We start from the raw sequence: 21,253 nt of genomic DNA on the forward strand, positions 1-21,253 counted from the left end.
TCTAGTTGTGGCAAGCGGGGGCCACTCTTCATCGCGGTGCGCGGGCCTCTCACTATCGCGGCCTCTCCTGTTGTGGAGCACAGGCTCCAGACGCGCAGGCTCAGTAGTTGTGGCTCACGGGCCTAGTTGCTCCGCGGCATGTGGGATCTTCCCAGACCAGGGCTCGAACCCGTGTCCCCTTCATTGGCAGGCAGATTCTCAACCACTGCGCCACCAGGGAAGCCCCGGAGATCTGTTTTTGAGTTAACTCTGGCACGCCAGGGGACGAAAGCCTAAACCGTGTCATGGGGGTATAAGCTGTCTTTGCCATTCATGCTCAGTTTTTCTGCTCATTTATAAAAAATTCTATCAAGCAATGGGAATTAGATGACCAAGATCACCTGTTACTTAAAAAGAATTCTATTTATGGATATTTTACTTGCAGGAACATGTGAAGCATCATGATCTCAGGGATCAGGAAACCAAAATATTTTTCCCACTCGGACATAAATTGATTGATCAGGTGTTCCAGGCCCAGCTGCTCCTTATTCAGCTTCCACTTTCACCTTTGTCGACTAGGAATGTATAGGTTCCCCTGGAAAAAGAGACCTCTCCTTTCCCTCGCACTGGTGACAGGGTCTGTGCCGCGTTCTTGCCCACCCGCTCTGGAGTGGCTGTGAATGGTATCTGTGTCCTTACTGGGGCCAGGCAGAGCACTGGGGTGGCAGTGTTTCTTGATGGCTCCCTTCCTGAAGTTACTGGAGGTTCTGCCTAGATTAGATGTTAATAAAGCTGCCCTGTGCCACGCTTGTGCAATGGAGCTAATGGAATGGAATGAATGTAATGTGCATTCATTACCCCAGCCCCTCACCAACCCTCCAGATGCATATTATCATTCCTCCTTTGCCCGATAAAGAAAGGGAAGCAAGAGAGAGTGTGACTTTCCCAAGGCCGAGCCTGTGCTCTTTCTGGAGCTTGAATAACTGGTTCTAGAATGTTAGCATGCAAAGAAACTCCTGAGGACGTTTGTCAAAACGCAGACTTCTGTGTGCCGCCCAGATCTACAGAGCCAGAATCTCCCTAGGGGGCTTGAGCCACTTTCCTGGAATGCAGAACCGAAGCCTCCACCTTGCTCCTTTCCTGATGGCCTGAGGGCTCTCAGATCCACCGGGGAAGGAAGCCAGCACAGCCACTGTGCGAATGACCTCAGCTGACAAAGCTCCCTCTCACACCTCCCACCCAGTATTGTTTTAATAACACAACAAAACAGAATAAAACTGACCAGCCCAAATAGCCATCAAAGAACAAATGGATAAGTAATTCACCTAGAGGGAATTTACTGTAAAGCTAATGAAACTGAAGCTCCTTCCAAGGCCCTGGGTGGTCCTAGCAGTATGCTGGCAGGGTCTTAATGTTTTAGGAAATTTACATAAGGAAAGCATCCTGTGATTTTTCATTCCAAGTATTCACTTGCACTTTGTACCTAATTTTATATGCGTAAGTCTCAGGGCCCACAAACCCTGTGTCCACCTCTGGGGCCACCTGGGGGATACTGCCCAGCAGGAAACAGATTGCAGTAGATCACAGTGTGTCTGGTGAGCGATGGCCAAGATGGGGTCTGTACTTTGCCCACAGCACCCATAGGACAATCCCATTTGTGAAAAAAAAAGGAAGTGATGTATTTGTGTGCACCTAAGCACCTCAGAAAAATTTTTTAGCCCTATACTCTTCTGTACTCTTGATCTTTCCCCAAACTTCAAAAATGGTATTGATTCTATTATTTCTCCTAAATAGAAAAGTATCCATTTTTATAGGAAGCTTGAAAATAATTAAAAATGTGATGAGAAAATATTCTCAAATCATGCCTCACCGTAATAACTACTGTAATGTATTTAAAATTGGCGTTTCTTCCAGAATAGACCCCAGAGCTGCCCTATGCCTTGATGGTGTAGTTGCTGAAACAAAGAATCCCCTTTACTTTAAAAAACGAGGGTGTAGATAGCCTTATTAGAAATGGAAAGCTCGTTGATTTTTTTTTTCCACACCTAAACAACCTGTGTTTCTTTGAATAACCAATTTGTGACCCGACTGGGACCAGGGGAGGGAGCTCTCCTGTTCACCTACGGCGAGCGCGGCGGCAGACCTGAAAACATGCATGGGCTCCAACAGTGGAGGACCCGTTACATATGTAACTTGACGCTATATGATGAAATACCCTGCCAGTAAAAAGTATTTTGTAGATAAATATTTATTAAAATAAAATACTTGGCAGTCTATTAAATGAAAAAAGGCAAGTGAAAAATTATGTGTAGGAGAGTCCCATTTTTATAAATAAATTCCTTACCTACCCGCTATGCATAGAAAGAATTCTGAAAATACAAATACCGTATGAAGATCATTGGTTTTGTCTTTTTTTCCTGTTTGCTTATCTATAAGCCAGTTATGCTTCAAAGAACATGTTCCTCCAACAATATAAAAATGAAATAATTGAATTATTTTAAACAAGGGCAGGCAAACCTGGCCCTCCAAGCCATCATCCTTCTGTGATTTGAAACTTCAGTTTTCTCACTTGATAAAAAGATTCAACAAGGTATTGAAATAATATGTGAATAAATAAACCATAAAAGGTGTGGAGGTGTTGTCTGTGAGCCGAATTATTAAGTGATTTGATTGCTCTGAAATCGCAGTCTTCTGATTGCCAGGCAGCAGCGGCTGCCCCAGGAGCTGCCGTCTCCAGGGGGAGCGGGTGAGAGGGCCCGAGAAAGGCCCCCAAAGCACGCGGCCCTCCAGCCTCTTCTCAAGTGCCTGTCTTCTCCCCTTCTCACTCCTCTCTCCCGTGGCCTCAAAGAGGAAATGGAAATCATTCGAGAAATACCCCGGGGTTCTCTCCAACCGGTTCAGCTCATGTGCATATATGTGGCTTCCTCTGTATCCCTCTGTTGATTTATTCTCTGGAAATCAGTGGATCGCAATCCCATATCCGGCGCGCTGTGAAGATTGTGGTGAAACTTCCCCACATCTCATCAATTACACAGACATTTCAGATGAGCTAACAGATGCCCGTTCTAGGGTAGGGCGGTCCCATTTGACTCTTTTTTTGTTTGGGGCCGTGGGATGGGTGATATTTTTTTTTAATGCTACATTCTTTTAAGCATTAAAGACCACCATTTGACTTTCAGAATTGGAAGACATTGTGATGGTACAAGCCTTGAGCATGAGGGCAACGTTCCTTTCTGTGAAGAGATGAAATAATTGCTTGGAATAGCTGAGCAGGACACTTGGTCCCAGAGGCACGGGAGGAATTCAGGCGCTTGGTAGGAAAAGAGCACTTTGCACTTAGCAGCCTTGAGGGCTCTGATCAGCCACTGCAAGACCTGCTGCTGCCAAAGCCACCTTCTGGAGGGGTGCCCCGCTGTCACCAGCTGTGGCTCTCCCCCGAGGGCACTCTCACCAGGCTGTGCCTGCACCAAGGCATGCCAGGGTGGGAGACGTCCTCTGCTGACAGCTCTGTGTGCCCCCTCCCAGGATCTGATTCATGAGAAAGCACGGATTTCACAATTTCTCCCAGTGTCTTCTGCCAACTTCTGTGAACAGATGTGGAATTTTAAAAAAAATTAAACAAAGGATCTCCATTCTCAATAACTGGGATGTTTCTTTTATATATATAAAAGAAACATAAAATGTGTGTGTATATATATATATATATATATATATATAAATATACATTTTTAAAAATTTATTTATTTTTGGCTGCACTGGGTCTTCGTTGCCACGCGGGCTTTCTCTAGTTGCGGCGAGTGGGGGCTACTCTTCGTTGCGGTGCGAGGGCTTCTCATTGCGGTGGCTTCTCTTGTTGCAGAGCACGGGCTCTAGGCACGCGGGCTTCAGCAGTTGCGACACGTGGGCTCAGTAGTTGTGGTGCCTGGGCTTAGTTGCTCTGCGGCACGTGGGATCTTCCCGGACCAGGGATCGAACCCGTGTCCCCTGCATTCGCAGGCAGATTCTTAACCACTGTGCCACCAGGGAAGTCCCAACTGGGATGTTTCTGATAGAAGAAAATAGGCTAATGATTTGTTTAAAATCTCAGAGATGGAACTGATGCATTAAATGCACCAGTGTTTACAGATTCGGGCAGACCTTGTTTTATTGCAGTTTGCTTCATTGCACTTCAGAGATACTGCGTTTTTTACAAATTGAAGATTTGTGGCAACCCTGCATTGTAAGATGATGGGTAACATTTTTACCAATAAGTACTCTTTAATTAGGTACATTTTTAATGTACATTTAATGTACACTTTTTAGACATAATGCTATTGCACACCCACTAGACTACAGTGTAGTGTAAACGTAACTTTTATGTGCACTGGGAAACCAAAACACTCGTGTGACTTACTTTACTGCCATATTCGCTTTATTGCATGGTCTGGAACGGAACCTGCAGTATCTCCGGGGTCTGCCTGTGTTACAAGGTGGGCTGCTTATGATTTTAATCTTTTCTTTTAAAATTTTTCTGAGAGCCGCTGGGTCTAGGAGCTCTCCGTGCAAGCCAGGTTTGTCAAAAAGAAGTGGGCTTTCATTGTGGCCTCGGTGGCCAGCGTGCACGGCCAGCCAGCCTTGAAGCACCTCCAGCCCTTCCCCCGGGGGACATGCTCCTTGAGCACCCTTCCGTGCTCCTCGAGAAAGGAAAGCACTAGAAGATCACAAGCCTTCACCAAGCTGCCGCGGGCCTGTTTGCTAATGTTAACTACGTCAAGTGCTTTGAGAAGGCCCCGCTCCCTGCACCGTGGGCTGCCCGTCGCGAAGGGCTCCAATCACAGCTGTGCCGTGCGCGCCCCATCCCCTCCGAGCCAGGATGTTCCGTGTAAACAGCGGTGTTGATTCCATCTGGCCAGCTCCCCCGGGTTCGGTGGGCGGGCCCCCAAGAGAGCCGAGCCTACAGGACCTCCCCTCCCCCCCAGCTGTCTGCTTTCTAAATTGTCTCAGAGCCACCACAGCTGTGCACCGCGGTGACCCTGCTCACAGCTGCGGTGCGCGAGGTCCAGGAGGGGGATCGCGGCTTCCGCCCTCTTAGAGCGCGGAGTCCTTGGGGTCCTGGACTTGTGGGACACGCGACAGGAAGCAGCAGCCTGAGCGGCTTGGGCCTCAGGTCCGGGAGGGCTGCCCCGGGCCTGAAGTCCGTGAACCCTGCCAAGGGCAGGGACCTCACCGCTACCCGAGACAATCTGTGTGCCACCTTTTTCAGCAGCTCTAATCATTTTTTAAAAAATTTTTGTCATTAGTACATTATCTGTGTCCCCGCCTCACCTTTCTTCTGGCCCTCCGACACCACACGTGACGCCTTCTTTCTTCGTGCCAACCCCCCAGTTTAAAGACAGCTGAGCGTCCTCTTCCCGAGGCTGAGAAGCCCCCTCCCTGCAACCAGCTGATGGCTCCTGCCACACTTTGTCACTTGCCCAAGGGACCCCATGCTTCCCAAGCAGCCCCCCGACCTCTGCTGCCCCCTCCCGGCTGCTGCTTGCTATCCTGGTATGTCGGGGTTTGGGAACCTAAGTAAAGCACTTGTCATTTGCCCCTTTTAAAATTAACGCTGTTATCAACACTCCTTCATTCTAGCTTCTTGACGCCTGGGATCCGATCCTGCCACCCGGCACATACAGTTCCGAATCCCAGTGTTTCATAGTGATTTCTATGGCTTTATTTACTGGATCGTGGCACAGATGTTGACCAAGGCTGAGTTGTACGTGGTTAACTCCGCTACCCTCATCTGCTTAGAAATCAACACTCTGTCAACAGGCTCTGTTTACCCTACGGGAATCCATGAAATCCTATCAGCCACCACATCTTTGCTAATTAATATTATGGTTTAGTTAACTAGATGGCCTCATTGCACTTCATAATTTTAATATGCCTTAAAATGTCTCTACATTCCTAACACTCTCTAATGCGTTCTTGTAAAGATACCCTTGCAAAATTAACTGGACATTCAGGAACCTGTAGTGTCACATTAAGAGAGGGAGTGAAAGCTGGCATATTTCACCTGAAGCTCAATCTAAGGAAGAAAGTTTGTACAGACAGAGCTGTGTAGGTAGCGTGCTTTGGGAAGAACAAGGTACCAGTGGATGGTGGTGTCTGAATCTGAGCAAGGAATATTGTCAAGGAAGTTTAGACATCAGACTACGTTCTTCCAAACACAAGAATCTGTAGAATAATGTCCTGCAGGAAACCTATAAATATTCTGGAACCTGTCTCTTGATTGGGAGCTATTCATACAAGTTTTTTTTTTTTTTATTCATTTATTTATTTATTCATTCATTTATGGCTGTGTTCGGTCTTCGTTTCTGTGCGAGGGCTTTCTCTAGTTGTGGCAAGTGGGGGCCACTCTTCATCACGGTGCACGGGCCTCTCACTGTAGCGGCCTCTCGTTGCGGAGCACAGGCTCCAGACGCGCAGGCTCAGTAATTGTGGCTCACGGGCCTAGTCGCTCCGCGGCATGTGGGATCCTCCCAGACCAGGGCTCGAACCCGTGTCCCCCGCACCGGCAGGCAGACTCCCAACCACTGCGCCACCAGGGAAGCCCTCATACAAGTTTTGTCATCTCTGGTTACAAGAATAAAGGATGCTGTATGGGAAGTTCACATCTTTCAATTCACGAAAATTAATTTTTCTTGAATGATATAGTTTCTAAAAATGTATTACTTGCATTACATTGTTTTATTTTTATTTTTTCATGCCCGAGGGTAGAAGTGCCTGTGCTCATATTAAAAACAGCAGTGTTAATCTCTGCCTGAATCAAAACCCCATTTATAGGATCTGTAGTGCTTATGCCCACCCAGAAGCACCCACGGACGTGCTGAGGATAAAAGAACATCTGTAGCTAATAGGAATAGGAAATGTGTATCAAATGCTTACTGTGTGATAGGCACTGGCATGTGAGCTTCAGGGTCTCATTAACAACCCTTTGTGGCAAAAAGCATTGTAAGCAATTCAGCAGGAGAAAACGGAGGCCTAGAGAGTCTAGGTAAATATACCAAGGCCACGGAGGTGACGACCTGCCAAGCTGGACTGAGGCCCACGCACATGGGTTCCAGCTTTTCTGCATGTCTGCCGTGGATGAGTGACATCTGGGTAGATGGAGTTTTGAAGTCACGTAGGATGCTGAGACAGACTGGGTTTAAATCCCACCCCAGCTGCTACATGCTCTGTGACCTTGGCAAGGTCATTTCCTTGAGTCTCGTTTTTCTCATCTATAAATTAAGAAAAACTAGGGCCAGTTATGGAGGTAGTTATCTTAAGAATTCCAAGGATGTGCATGGTACTCGGTACCCAGTATATGCTACATGATCCACGGTGGTTAGCCTCACTTTGTATTCTCGGGACAAAGATGCTGGGTGTGTTGAATCGCAGCCAAGTGGGCCCGTCTGCCTTCTCCTCCCAGCTCCCGCCCCACGGTGAGGCAGGGCTCAGCCCAGCAACTCTGCGGAAGCACTGACTCCTTCCATTCAAAACCCATGTTAGTGACCCTGTGGAGTTTGTTTTTTTGAGTTGTTGTTTTGTTTTGTTTTTATTTTTGTTTTTTTCTGTTGCTTTCCAGTGAAGTAGGAAGTGGGCAGCCTGGCAGGGAAAGTGATTTAGAATCAATTTATTGTTTATGCTTTGGCTTCATTTGATCTAAGACAGATCAGCTGCTCTCAGAAAGCTACTCAAATGGAAGAAAAGTGGGGGCAGGGGGCAGGGAATTTGGGTTAGTAAACTTTTCCATGATAGAAATAGTATTAATGATTAATAACTTTTTTTTGGTTAATATGGTCAATTTATACTACAATGATGCCCCTTTAAAAATGAATTGTACAATGGATGTTTGACCTTGATTTGAGGATTTGGAGTATAATCGGTATTTTAAGTTATTGTTATGATCTTGCAGTTGTTGCATCCTTCCCCTTATCACTCATTTTTAGCTGTCTCCCCTGATGTCAAACACTTAGGCAGGAATAACACATTCGATTACAATGTGGCTCCATGTACTTCGGGAAACCAAGGACAGGGTGTGCCTTCACTGCTTCAGGTACTAGAGGGGGAACTAGTTCACTTGCTGTTTTACTTTTTTTTTAATCTCATTCTAAGTGATTTTGTCAGTCAGTTTCCTGTTGTTACAAGAGAGGGATTTACTCTATAACTTATTTGTAAAACAGAGTGTTAGACATGCCTTCTATGATGAAAGAGAAATTGGGTCAGAGGGAGGGGGAAATGGGGAGATGTAGGTACAGACTTTCAGTCTTAAGAGGAATTTGTTCAGAGGATCTAACGTGCGGCTTGGTAACTGCAGTTAGTAACACAGTATTGTATACTTGAGATTTGCTGAGAGTAGATCTTAGGTGCTTTCATCACACAGACAAAAAAAGAGTTTAACTATGGGAGGTGATCTTGATCTTGGTAATCATTTCTCAATGCATATGTATATCAAGCATCACATCATACTCTTGAAATGTATGCAGTTAGATTTGCCAGTTATTCCTCGATAAAGTTGGCGGTGGGGGGGGTGGGGGGAAGGGAGAATCTGGGTCTAGTCGTTTCAGTGCCTACATGTAGACATGAGTTGTTTCTCTCCTTTTCACCATGAAAACAGCTCCTGCATAAGTGGTACATGTAGTGAATAAGGCACGGTCACAGCATGAGGGGCCCTCGGAGCCCTGGGCGCAGAGCTGGACCACCTGTACCTGTCTCTAAAGGGGCTGACAACATCCAGGTAAATCACAGAGCATAGGTTCACCCACGTTAGAACGCAGAGCCCATGCATAGAAAAGGAATCCTGATTTTACTCTAAAGTTCATTTATATTTAAGGTTATTCCAAATGTATAAACTTTTTTTTTTAATAGTAATCTTTTATTTATTTATTTATTTATTTATTTTTATATTTATTTTTGGCTGTGTTGGGTCTTCGTTTCTGTGCGAGGGCTTTCTCTAGTTGTGGCAAGCGGGGGCCACTCTTCATCACGGTGCGCGGGCCTCTCACTATCGCGGCCTCTCCCGTTGCAGAGCACAGGCTGCAGACGCTCAGGCTCAGTAGTTGTGGCTCACGGGCTTAGTTGCTCCGCGGCATGTGGGATCTTTCCAGACCAGGACTTGAACCCGTGTCCCCCGCATTGGCAGGCGGATTCTCAACCACTGCGCCACCAGGGAAGCCCCCAAATGTATAAACTTTGAATTTAGCTGTTTTGGTAGAAAGATCTATTTGATAGATAAGACAATTTTAAATAAATGTTCATTTGATGAGTGGGTTTTTAAGAACTAGTTATTTTTATTCTTTCCTCTGAAAGAAGTAGGATGGTGAGAATAAGTAATAAAAGTTTTAAGCATGATATAAGAAGGCTGTCACATGAATTTCTTAGCTCTTTCCTGATAACAACAAAATTCAGGACTTCGTTAAAGGAGGTATTTGAGGTAGTACATAGAGGCCCCAGGAGATCCAGAGACCCAGGTCAGGGCCGAGCTGGACCACTTCAGTAGAAAGCCAGGGCCACGGCCATTCTGAAGAGCAGGTAGAAGCTTTGTGTCCAGATGCGGAGCCCAGAGACGCGGGTAACTCTGGTAGTACGTGGCTGGATAGTGAAGATAAACATAGATGCTTACTCATCCCCTCCCAGCACTGGTCGGGGGCTCACTGTTTGTTCACGCCCACTCTCAGTTCAGGGATGCGCTAGAGCACTTCTGGCCCTGAGTCAGGAGTCACCAGGAGTGTCGTCCTGCCTAGATGTCCCGCCAGTGGGCCATGCCCATCTTTTCCCTTCTTATTTGCAGCTGTATCTCTGTATTTCATGATGCATTTTGCCCTGCTCCTAACTTGAAGTCGATCTCATTTCTTGGGGCACCAAGTGGTCCAGTGGTTGTGTATCAGTACTCAGTCCTGTTTCCTTTAAACATCACTCTGCACGTCCAGGGATGCACTGTGTACTTCACAGCCCACAGGCCTGAGGGAAATTTTACCTTTTATCAAAGACTTAAAGTAAAACCTTTCAAATTAGTCATCTCATGTGAAAGTCTAGACTTGATTAATACAAAGTGACTTTCCAGACTTTAATCCTAAGACGTTTTCCCCAAACTCTGGAATTTTGTTGCATCCTGTCAATACGTATCCTTAATGCAGCAGTGTATCAATTATTCCTCAACACCTGCGTTGTAAAATGCATATTTTACAATCAGTTTTTAAAAAGTGGTGTTTAGAGATCTTGTTAAAAGTCTAGGAGTCAAGGCATTACCCTATTAACCATGGAATTGTCTTCAGTTCTAACTCGGATGTTCCTGAATTCGTTTTCATAATGAACATGTTAAATATATGTATAATATATTTGCATATAAAACATGCATATGTATTTCCAACCTTGTGTTTTTCTAAGTAAAATTACAATACAGGAAAAGTAAGTCTGCTTTGTCAGAAAAAATATATATTAAGCATAATCTGGCAGCATCTGGTTTATTAAAGCCCAGGCATTCTCATTGTTTACACAAAATAGTTCATGTTGTAACAAATGGCTTTCCTCCCGTATGTCACTTCCTCTTTCTCCCCATTTTTTGTTCCTGATACTTGGTGTATATTTTTTTTCCTATTTCCGTTAGCAAGCTGCATGACAAGCAAATGATCACTAGAAGAATATGATTCCACAGTGAAGGAAAATGCCCATTAGGTCTTGTTAATTAGTGATATAGACTATTTTCCAGTTTTTTTGTTTGGTTTTGTTTTCAGTAGCACCTACAGAGTTAAGTGATATAAAAAAATCTCTTACTATTTCAGGTGTTCACGTTTAATGAATTTCATGTGAAATATTGGCATTATAACCCAAAAGAAAGGGAATATGTGAGGAGTGAATGCTGCAGCGAGTGAGAAATATCAGAGTTCCTACTTTTTCAGCATCTTGTAATGTCCCAGCCATGTCCTGCCAGACTGAGTGCATCATAAAGCACAGGAGTGAATTCCGCTTGTCCAGAGTACATTTGACTTCCAAATTCCAGAGGCCACAGATTTGGAGATAGAACAGTGTTTGCATATGAAATTGTGGGATGATTTTTGCACAAGTGCCTATACATTTTCTGGAGAGAATTTGCCCACTCACTAGATTCCCCCCCCCCCCATTATCTGAAACAAACTACTGAAAAGACAGGCGTACTTGCAAAATAAATGATTTGCAAACTAAGAAAAATATTTAAAATCCATGCAAACGGTAACACTGTGTTACACTATGCATAAAAATGTCAATAAGCAAAGAATAACTGGAAAACAACTCCACTGCTGTGTAAATGAAACATCTTTTTACTGGATCCCACTGGGTTTCTTACAAAGCTCTGTATTTCCTCTTCAGGCGTTATCCTTGAAAGATGAAGTTGAAACAAAAGTTCTATTCTTTTTAAGTTGGCAGAACTTCTGAAAGGTGATTCTTAGCTGTACTATGACTCATTCCAAGTACAAAATTCTCTGACCCTGAGCTAGTCTATTTTTCATGTAGGAGCCTAGAAAAGCCACGAGCGATAGGAAATGACTATATGTCAACTCTTCTGAGAAGTGCGGGCCGGGAGGTGGACAGACCAGGAGTTGTGGTTGCCTGCAAGCTTCGTGCAGACTTACCCTCTGCGTTCCAAAACACACCTTGAGCACCTCTTATGAATTAATGGAAGGATGGCTGGTGTTCAGAGCAAACGAGGAACTGGTGCTGGCCTGCTTCCCTCGCCAAACCTCTCCTGGAGTAACATTTTGCTTTTCTGATATTCCAAGTAACCTTATAATTATGTATACATATATATTTTTAAAACTTCAAAAATTATAGAAATATATGACATAAAGTAAAAATCCCCATAAACCTATCCCCACACAACTGAGAAATAACAAGTTTATAGCTTTCCCCCAAATTTTGCCTTTCATATAGCATATACGTGTGTGTATGGAGACATATATATGTGTGTGTGTATGTATATATGTATATACGTGTGTGTATATATATATATAGAGAGAGAGAGAGAGGTGGGTATACGTAATGAATTTTCAACAAAAATAGAATCATATCCATGCTCTAACCTATAATTTAGAGTTCGTAACTCATGTTTGTAATCGTGTTCTAAAAGTTCCTTTTTTCTTTTTAACTTCGTACTACAACCTGAGCAGATTCCAGGTGGATGCCTTCTTTTAATAGCCACCCTGTATACCAGGATTAGAATGTGCCCCTATTGTTGGATATTTGGCTTGTTTCTAGAAGAGGTTGCATCCTTGTTCATACATTTTTATGCACTTAGGTAAGTCTCTGTTGGATAATTCCTGGAAGTGAAATCTGGTCAAAGGTTTGTGAGAGTTTTAAGCGTTACATTTTAAGAAGGTGCGAAACTAGGCTAAGACTGAGGAAACGTAGCCTGCCCGGGATTCGTGAATAACAGTTGAAAGAGCTGAGGCTATTTAGTCCTGACAGGAGAGATGGGGAGGGGGCTGCAGATGGGACCGCCATCCTCAAATCTTCAAAGAGCGTTTCTCCAGGGCAGGAACGGACTCCACCTGCAGGGAGGCGGGGCTGGGGGTGGGCGGGGCCGGGGCCAGACTCCAAGCGCGGCTTCTGTAGGCTTAGAAACGATGTACAGAGCACCCTGGCAGCAGGATTACAGGCCTGACCAGTTGCCTGCTCTCGTGGAGCTTACATTTTAGTTCGGAAAACAGAAAATGCAGAAGTAAACTTACAAAAGAAAAAGGAACTTAATGATACTGGTCAATGATGGTTGAAAAAAAAAAATAGGGTACTGTGATAGAGAGTGACTAGAAGGGAAGAAGGATGAAGGACAGCATTTAATAAGATAAACAGTAAAGGCCCAAATGAAGAACAGGCTGCCTTATGAGGCAAGTAAATCCCACAGCCTTGGAAGTTAGAAAGGGAATATATTAATATACACAGAGGATGAAATTATGGGATCTGCAATGTTATTTAAAGTCTCTTTCAACATCAAATATATGGATGTAATCCAAACAAAAGGTATCCTCGAGGACTCACGTTCTTCCCAAGGATCAAATTTTACTGTAGTTACACTGGGAGACTTACATCCGTGTCGGGAGAATCGTAAGGAATATCTGGAGGAGTGAAAGATCTTCGGGCATCGCACTGTGTTCCCAGATAACAGTAACTTCAGGCTGATTTCTGCCTTGAGGTTGTGGCCTCATGGCCGTCTTCAAAAAAAACCAAGGGTCGGTACAAGGCACAAAGCACAGTGCTTGGTTACAAGGGATCCTATGGCCGGAGACCAAGCAGAAAGCAAGATGAGACAGGTCCTGACGCAGTAATGCAAAGCCTTCCTCTCTTTCCCATATGAGTCATTGTTAGTCAGAAAATTACCTTTGCAGAAGGACTTAAATCCTTTTCAGACCTTAAAGTGATTCTTCCTCTTGGCTTAGGTGTAAACTTTTGTCTCAAAGGATAGATTCTATTAATCTGTTGAGCCTAGGACTGTGGATGTGTGTTTATTTGCATGACAAAGAGGCCTTTGGTATTTCAACAAACAAAAACAGGCATATAAAAACATTCTCTTTTTGAATGAGTACCGAACTTGTTCTCCAGTGAACTTCTGAAGGAAGAGAAAACCTGGGTACTCCTCCAAGGCTGGTTGTGTATTTTCCTTGCAGGAACTCCGGCAAGCTAGCCCTCCGCTGAGAACAAGGTCACCTAGATAACCAAATGTGGAAGTATGCTAGGGGGTGTAAAAAGATAGCAGAAATTGAGAGGTATAACAATGTAAACAGATATCAAGAGGAGTGATATTATCACTGTAAGTGTCTGTGGGGGAAGAGGGTAGGAGAGGAGATTTTCTACGAATCTCATGAGAATTTCCAGAGAGAGACAAGGGGTCTCGATAGAGAGAGATGGCTCTGTGAATCCATCCCCACTAATCCCCATTAGGTGACAGCACAGAAGTGTGTGTCTGTGTTCCTGCAGCCAAGCCCGTCCAGCCTTGCAGGGACAGGCCGGTTGTTGGGGCAGCCCTCCCAGCCCCACCAGGGGAAAGGCAGCAGAGATTGGGCACAAACCAAGGTTTGCATCAGCACCGCCCTCAATCATTTATAGGCCTTTGCCTTAAATCTTAAGTGTCTTAAGATTATTTAGTTATATACAGAGAGAGAGAGAGCTCAATTAACATGTATCCATAACCTAAGATATTCATAAGAGACTGTATGTGCGTGAACAGAATCAGGGACTGAGGCCACTCTCAGTCCTGTAATTACTGCATTTCCATGTTGCTTCCTGTTCACACCCGGAAGTCGAATTTCAAATACTGCTTTTCAGACTGTATTTGGGACCAATTTTAGCTCCGCTTTCCTTTCTCTTGCCTCTTTCTGGCCATCAGCCACCAGACTCTGCACAATGACCAGCTGGCCCCTGGCAGATCTTGGGCCCAGGTGTGAAGTAGCTAGAGAACCGTTTCAGAGCCAAGAAGGGAGTGATTTCATTTTCCATTGGCAGTATGCAGAACTGAAGGGGATTCAAGTGCCTTCAGAAAAGCTTCCTCCCAGTGAGTAGAGTTTTGGGGAGTTTCCAGACTTACACTGCTTTTATTCTTGGAAACATCATTGCCCCTTTTCCCCCTTCCATTTATATCCCAGGAACTGATTCAGAAACCATAGCAATTGGATTTGGACTTGCTGAATGCTAGCAGACAGCTGCCCGTACTCTTCCCAAGATTCCTGCCAGCTGGGTTAGGTACCAAATGCGAGCACCCCTGAGCTGGCCAGCCAGGTCCTCCAGCTCCAACCGTCCAACAGCAAAGTGACCAGAGCTGCAAGTGCTGTGCTTCGTTCGTTAGACACTTTGTGGTTTGGGCTCAATCAACCAGGGTATGATTTCAACCCCCAGTAACAGGTTTGGGGCAGCTGCCCAGTGAGTCAGGTTTCTTCCTGCTTCCTTGGCTGTTTTTTCTTACCTCACACCTTTTTCTTATTAGACTTGGATTTCCGTTTCCTGAGCCTGCTGTTTCCACGGATTCAGACAGGCTCCCAGGAGGACCTACCAGCCTTCTTGAATAAAATGCAGCAGTGAATGTCTGAGGTTTAAAATTGCCTAAAATGTGGTCTAAAAAGCACTAAAAATATTGTTACTATCCAGATTGAATAAAATCCTATAGAGATGAGTTCCTTGATTTGAACCGTTAGGTGTGCTGGCCTCACCTCAAGAGTAAATGTGTTCAGTTAAATAAGATAAGATCAAATAGAGGAGTGTTACCCTGGGGAGAGGCCTGGCCTCTTACGTCAGTGGCCCACCAGGTAAACACCGTGGAAATGCCACATTTAGGAGGGCTTAGGATGGTGCCACTAAAAGGAAAGGTTTGTTTTTTTTTTTAATTCTTTTTATTTATTTATTTTATTTATGGCTGTGTTGGGTCTTCGTTTCTGTGCGAGGGCTTTCTCTAGTTACGGCGAGCGGGGGCCACTCCTCATCGCGGTGCGCGGGCCTCTCACTATCGCGGCCTCTCTTGTTGCGGAGCACAGGCTCCAGACGCGCAGGCTCAGTAGTTGTGGCTCACGGGCCTAGTTGCTCCGCGGCACGTGGGATCCTCCCAGACCAGGGCTCGAACCCGTGTCCCCTGCATCGGCAGGCAGACTCTCAGCCACTGCGCCACCAGGGAAGCCCGGAAAGGTTTTTAAAACAGGGAAAAAGTGAAAGGTGTACCCCAATCATAGTTCCCCTGTGCCAGACATTGTGCTAAGTGCTTTTGTCCACATCGTCTCCCTCCGCCTGAGGGCACCCCAGAGCTGCTGTTAGGGGGTGCAGGGGCTTGGGGGGATGGGGTTGGAGGGGTGGCTTGACAGCTCGCGCTAAGGCCTGGCAGAGCTAGAGCTGGACTCTTCCGTGACCGCTGCCAACCCCAGCCTTACCTGAAAGCCCTCTGCTGAGCAGTGCACAGGATTCGTGGGCAAAAGGGCAGCTGCCCTTTACCTCCTCCTTTTCAGGCTGGAAAAAGCCCACCGCAATAACAGCAAGCCTTTAACCTGTGTGCCACAGTGACCTCCCAAAGATATATGAAAAAACCCACACAAAATGAGTGTTCCACCCGTCTGCATCTCATGGATATTCACAGTGACATCAACACGATCTTGGGGACATTCTGACGGCCGCCGCTCTGTGTCCTCCCTGGTCCCGTGGTCACGGCGGGCAACAGAATCTTGGGCCAACTATGGGGACACGACAGCCTGGTGACCAGGCAGCTGGTGGGAGGGGGCCATTGCTCAAACCCATAATTCGCAGTCAAAACAAACAGACGATTAGCTGGGGGTTGTCACTTTCAATCAAGGCCTTTAGCATCGTCTGGACGTGGCCTCAGAATGAGCCCCGTGGGGCTCTGTGGCAGGCTCTGCGCAGATGGGGAAGCGTTGAGGAAGGAAGGGCTGCACGGATCCGAATCAGAAAGCCCACCTGGGCCTCGGTCACCTCCCATGAAAGGTGAGAGGGGGTCTTCCTACGAGGCTTGCTACTAGAGTTGAAAAACAAGAAAGAGGGGCTGCAAAATACTGTCTAAAATGTGACATCACGACGATCCTTGTTAGGCTATGAAATTGCTGTCCAGAGGGCTTTTGTAACCGGCCCAGGTCGCCCGGGCACTTCGTGGCAGAGCCAGCCCTGGAATCTGTCTCCTGACCTTCAGTCCTGTGTGATTTTCATCAGACGCACAGCCTGACAGTCATGCAGGAACTGCCGCCCAAGTCCCTGGGTTCCGGTCCCATCTTCTAAAGACAGGTCTCATTTTATCCTGGTGATCCTGGGGCAGTCATCAAAGGAAGATGAAATTATGCCCTGTAGATTCAGGATGTCCATACCATTTTTCCCTCCAAACTAGCACACTTTGGCGAGTGAAATGAGGGGATAGCTGGACCAGACCCTGGAGCCAAAGCGCTAAGAGAAGCGCCTGGGCGGGCAGAACAGTGATTCCCTCGCACACGGAAAGGTTCGCGCGAGTCAGGTTTGTCACTCAGCTTCAGTTCCTCTGAAAGTGTGGAAAGTCTTGGATGTGTATAAACGTTATGCTTTTGCCCTGTAGACAAGTAAATCACCTTCTTTCCACATTCCCGATAGTTTTTCAATGGACGTCCTCCAATAAGGAATCAATAAGGGGAAATTCATTGAAAGCTTTAATTAGGTTCACTATTGATCCAAAAACATACCTCAGAAATCCAGCTTTTGTTCAACATTCTAGCCCCCGTATATTCACAGAACTTCAATTCTGATACAAGCAATTTATCTGCGACAGAGACCCCAAGGTGAATTGGTAAGAAACAGGGCTGTGTATGGGCTCTGGAATGTTTTGATAGGAGTTCAAGTCCCACCCAAAGGCCCGCAGACCTCTAGAAAGCAGGACACATGCCTTACGGTGGTAGCCTGGGGCCACCTGGGGAGCTTTGAAGAAACGCTGCTGGCCCAGGCTCACCCGACTGGCTGTTTCCCAGGTCTGGGCCCTGCCTTGGGGGCGGGGGTTTGAAGGTTCCCGGGGTTGGGGGGGAAATGCCCCCCCAGAGACACTGAGAATGGTGCTTCCCTTTCTCTCAGCACTTAATACCTTGTCTTCCATTTAAAAAGTAAGACATGGCCGTCCTGGAAAATGGCCATGTAGTAAATAAAAACCTTGGCGTCCAGAGACAACCACTGTTAACAGATTAGTATGTATAAGTGTTTTTTACTCATTAACAGTATATCCTGAGATTTTTCTGTAGCATTTAATGTTTTAAAAAGATGTTTCATTGTTAGAGCACTCAATTTTATATCTATGCGCAATCCTTTATTTATAATAGTTTCTTAATATTGGACATTCAGCAATTTTTTAAACAAATACTATTTTTAAAAATGTCCATTTCTAATTTTTATCATAAGGAACCATTGGATTTGATGTAGTTGGAGAATTCATTCTCGTCTATGGCACCCTGTCCAATAGACTCGAAGTCTTCATATGTGTGTTTCTGGGGGGGTCTTTCCTGGCATTTCAAAAAGAATGAAATACATTGTTACAAGCTATGTAAATATCAGCCTTTGAGAGAAGGAAATTTCATAGAAATAATGAAACATTGCAGCCTTTTATTTATTATTCTTTAAGTTTACCTGAAAACCTAAGATGATTTCAAAAAATACCCTAAGTTAAAATATCACCAAGACTCTACTTAGACAAAAGTACAATAAAAGTGCATCAGGCTCTTGACAGGCATGATCTCTTAACGCCACGATAGGCTTGTTGTGAAGCAGGATCTTACCTACCAGGATAACTGCAGAAACACCATGCACGGTGCCCACACAGAGTACCTACTCAGTGGTTGCTATTTTTATGAATTCTGTTTAATAAATGTGTATTGTCCTGTATCACATTGAAGAAGTTATATTTATCATTACCTAAGACTTTAACGCTTCTGCCTTTTAAAAATAGATCCTGTAATCAGTCACAGGATTGCAGAGTGACTCACAGATCTGTAAATCTGAAGGGTTTCCTGGAAGCCTTCTCGGAGGCGGAGGCTGTTAGGAATCCCTCAGGCCTGGCACAGGGGCCCCTGGGACCGCGGGACGCGGGTTCCTGAAGGTTTCACTCCCCACCCACAGGTTCCCTTCAGACGCTCAGGCTACTGCTAATCAGACTCGGGAATGTATTTACATCAACTCTGTCCGTTACATGGAGAACTTCCTGCGTGCCCTTCCCTCTTCCATGTACCTCCACTTGCACAACGACATGCCGGTGTCGTTGCTGGGTACTTGGACTGGTTGACCCCTGGACTGCATAACTGGAATGGAGGTTGACCTCAGTAAACTCTATAATCCTCAGGGCAATCATGTATTGTCAAAATTTTATGTTTTAAATGACAGCAGGTGTGTGTAGGAAGATGCACAGGGTCCCAAAACACAGATAAGCGTCTGAAGTTGGAAAGAAGTGTCCGCAAGTCAGGGTTCAGGGTGTTTTATTAGCTTCCTCAATTTGGAAGAGGGGGCAGAGTGTGTGGGTCCACGGTTATTGTTATAACCTTACTTGTTTGACGCTTGAAAATACAGCTTAATCGTGCTAGAAAGGAGAGATTGCCCTGGGAAAAGGGAGACTTGACGGCATGGATTTGAGAGAACCAGGCGTGTTCTTTGTTTAAACGCCTCTCCGTGCAGGTGGATCCCTGATCTCAAGGGCGGGGAACGTCCAGGCCCTCTCTGCTTCTGACCCAGGGTAGGTGAGAGATTTCTGTGCCCACACTGTGCTCAGAACTGCAGCCCTGGCAGCTGTCCTCTTTTGCAGGTGACTTGGTGAGAGGCCGTGAAGGGTCCTGAGCTCACCGCACTGTCCTGGCCCCCGCGGGCATCTCCTGTTCGTGTGTTCTGCCAGCCCCATGCATGGCCCCTTCGGAAAGCCTGATTCCTGACGGGGGATTCTGTTCAACCCAGGCAGCTTTTCTTATAGGGAGCAGCAGTCCTAGAATTTTTTCAAGGAAAATTTCAATTCACGTATCACGTAGAGTCAGAAAAGTGCCCAGATCAAAGGGGTGCGATTCGATGAATTTCACAAACCAAACCCCCCTTTGTAACCAGCACCCAGATCAGGATCACAAGCCTCTTGTGTCTCCTTCTGGGGCATGGTAACCAGTATCTTAATGCTAATACCATGGATTGGTTTTGCCTATTCTTGAATTTTGTATAAATGGAATCATCCAGCAAGTACTCTGGTGGGTCTGGTTCCTTTCACTCAACATTATGTGTTCAGAATTGTCCATGTTGTTCTATGGAGTTGTATTTCTCTCCTTCGCAGCTGTATAGTCCATTATGAGAGAATTCTACACTGCATTTGTCCATCTACCATTGACGGGCGTTTGAGTTACTCTCTTTTTTGCAGTTATGAGACAGTGAATACTGTCGCACGTGTTTCTGGGTGCACTCCTCTGCATTTCTGTTGGGTACCTAGGAGAGGGATTGCTGGGTCGTCGGGTGTGGGTTTGCTCTACTTTAATAGATATTACAAAAAAATTTTCCGAAGTGGTTCTAGCAAACCATACTCCACCTGCAGTGTTTGAAAGTTTCAGGTGCTCTGGATCTGCCCCGATGCTTCTGTTGTCTGATTTTCTTATTTTAACTATTCTGATGACTGTGCTCCTGGAAATCTAATGGTGAAAGTCAGTATTCATTAACCTTCTTAAAATTAATTAATTTTCTTAAATTTATAAATATAGCCTTTATGCCAAGGAGGCAGCATGGGACCTGGAACAGGCTATAAGGCAGAGATGGGCTTGAATATTGCTTCTCCCTTTGTCAACTGAGTAGCTTATCTTTAAACTTCGGTTTCTCCTTTCGTAAAATTGGAATAAAGGACAGGATTAAGTGAAGATTAAATGACATAATGTCAGAAAACAGAAAAGGCCTGAGGCACTACATTCAATAATGGTTAGTTGTTTATACCCCACTCCCTGCAGATTTTTTAAAAATTCACATTTGCTACAGAAAAGCTTGTATTCTTCAGCAAAGCGTGAGGGTTGTGTAAGGCCATGGGCCACAGTCAACTCTGGCCAAGGGCCATGAGCTGACATGTGGTCTCTTTGCTTTGTCCTCTCCCTAGACGATATGAATCTTCACACTTTTCCCAGGGCCATTCCCTAAATCCTAGAGGATGACACTTAAAAGAGAACGTGGGGACTTCCCTGGCCGTCCAGTGGTTAAGACTCCATGCTTCCAAAGCAGGGGACAGGGGTTTGATCCCTGGTCAGGGAACTATGATCCCACATGCCGCACAGAACAGCCAAAAAAAAAAAAGCGTGGAAATCCTCCAGCGCAACAATTCACTCCATTAAACCGTAACTAAGCCTCAGGAGGTAGAATGACTCTCTCGAGACCCTACAGGTGGTTGTGGCCTGGATGCTTCTAGAACTCAGACCCTCTGATTCCAGAACTAGTGCTGGTCCCACACTGTTTGGTGCCTCTAGTCAATACAGCGTAAATCTGTATTTAAGCCGTAATGAAAATGAAAATAACTTCTGACATATGCAATTAATATAACTTCTATCTTGTCCACAATAAATCTAACACCTCTCATACCAATGACAACTATTCAGCAAATTCGAAAGGAAATGTATTTGCTCTTTTGATTCCAATGGTTTATAAAGTGCGAGAGGGGTGTGGTTAAAGGTTTCCTTGCCCCCATTTTAGATCAGTAAATGTTTATTGAATGAATTTGTGAGTGGAAGAGAGATTCATGGCACCCAAAGAAAGATGTAACATTCTAGAAGGGAGGGGCATTTCCTCCTCTGGGAAAACCCGTCCT

At 45.3% G+C, this 21,253-nt stretch overlaps 1 protein-coding gene across 6 annotated transcripts in view; it reads left to right on the forward strand.

Moving 5' to 3' along the window:
- EGFR (epidermal growth factor receptor) overlaps positions 1-21,253 on the forward strand; it is a 190,842-nt gene that overhangs the window by 85,711 nt on the left and 83,878 nt on the right. The window lies entirely within an intron of this gene.

Source organism: Balaenoptera borealis (genome assembly GCF_965194805.1).
Source record: "Balaenoptera borealis genome assembly, chromosome: 7".
Taxonomy (NCBI): Eukaryota; Metazoa; Chordata; class Mammalia; order Artiodactyla; family Balaenopteridae; genus Balaenoptera; species Balaenoptera borealis.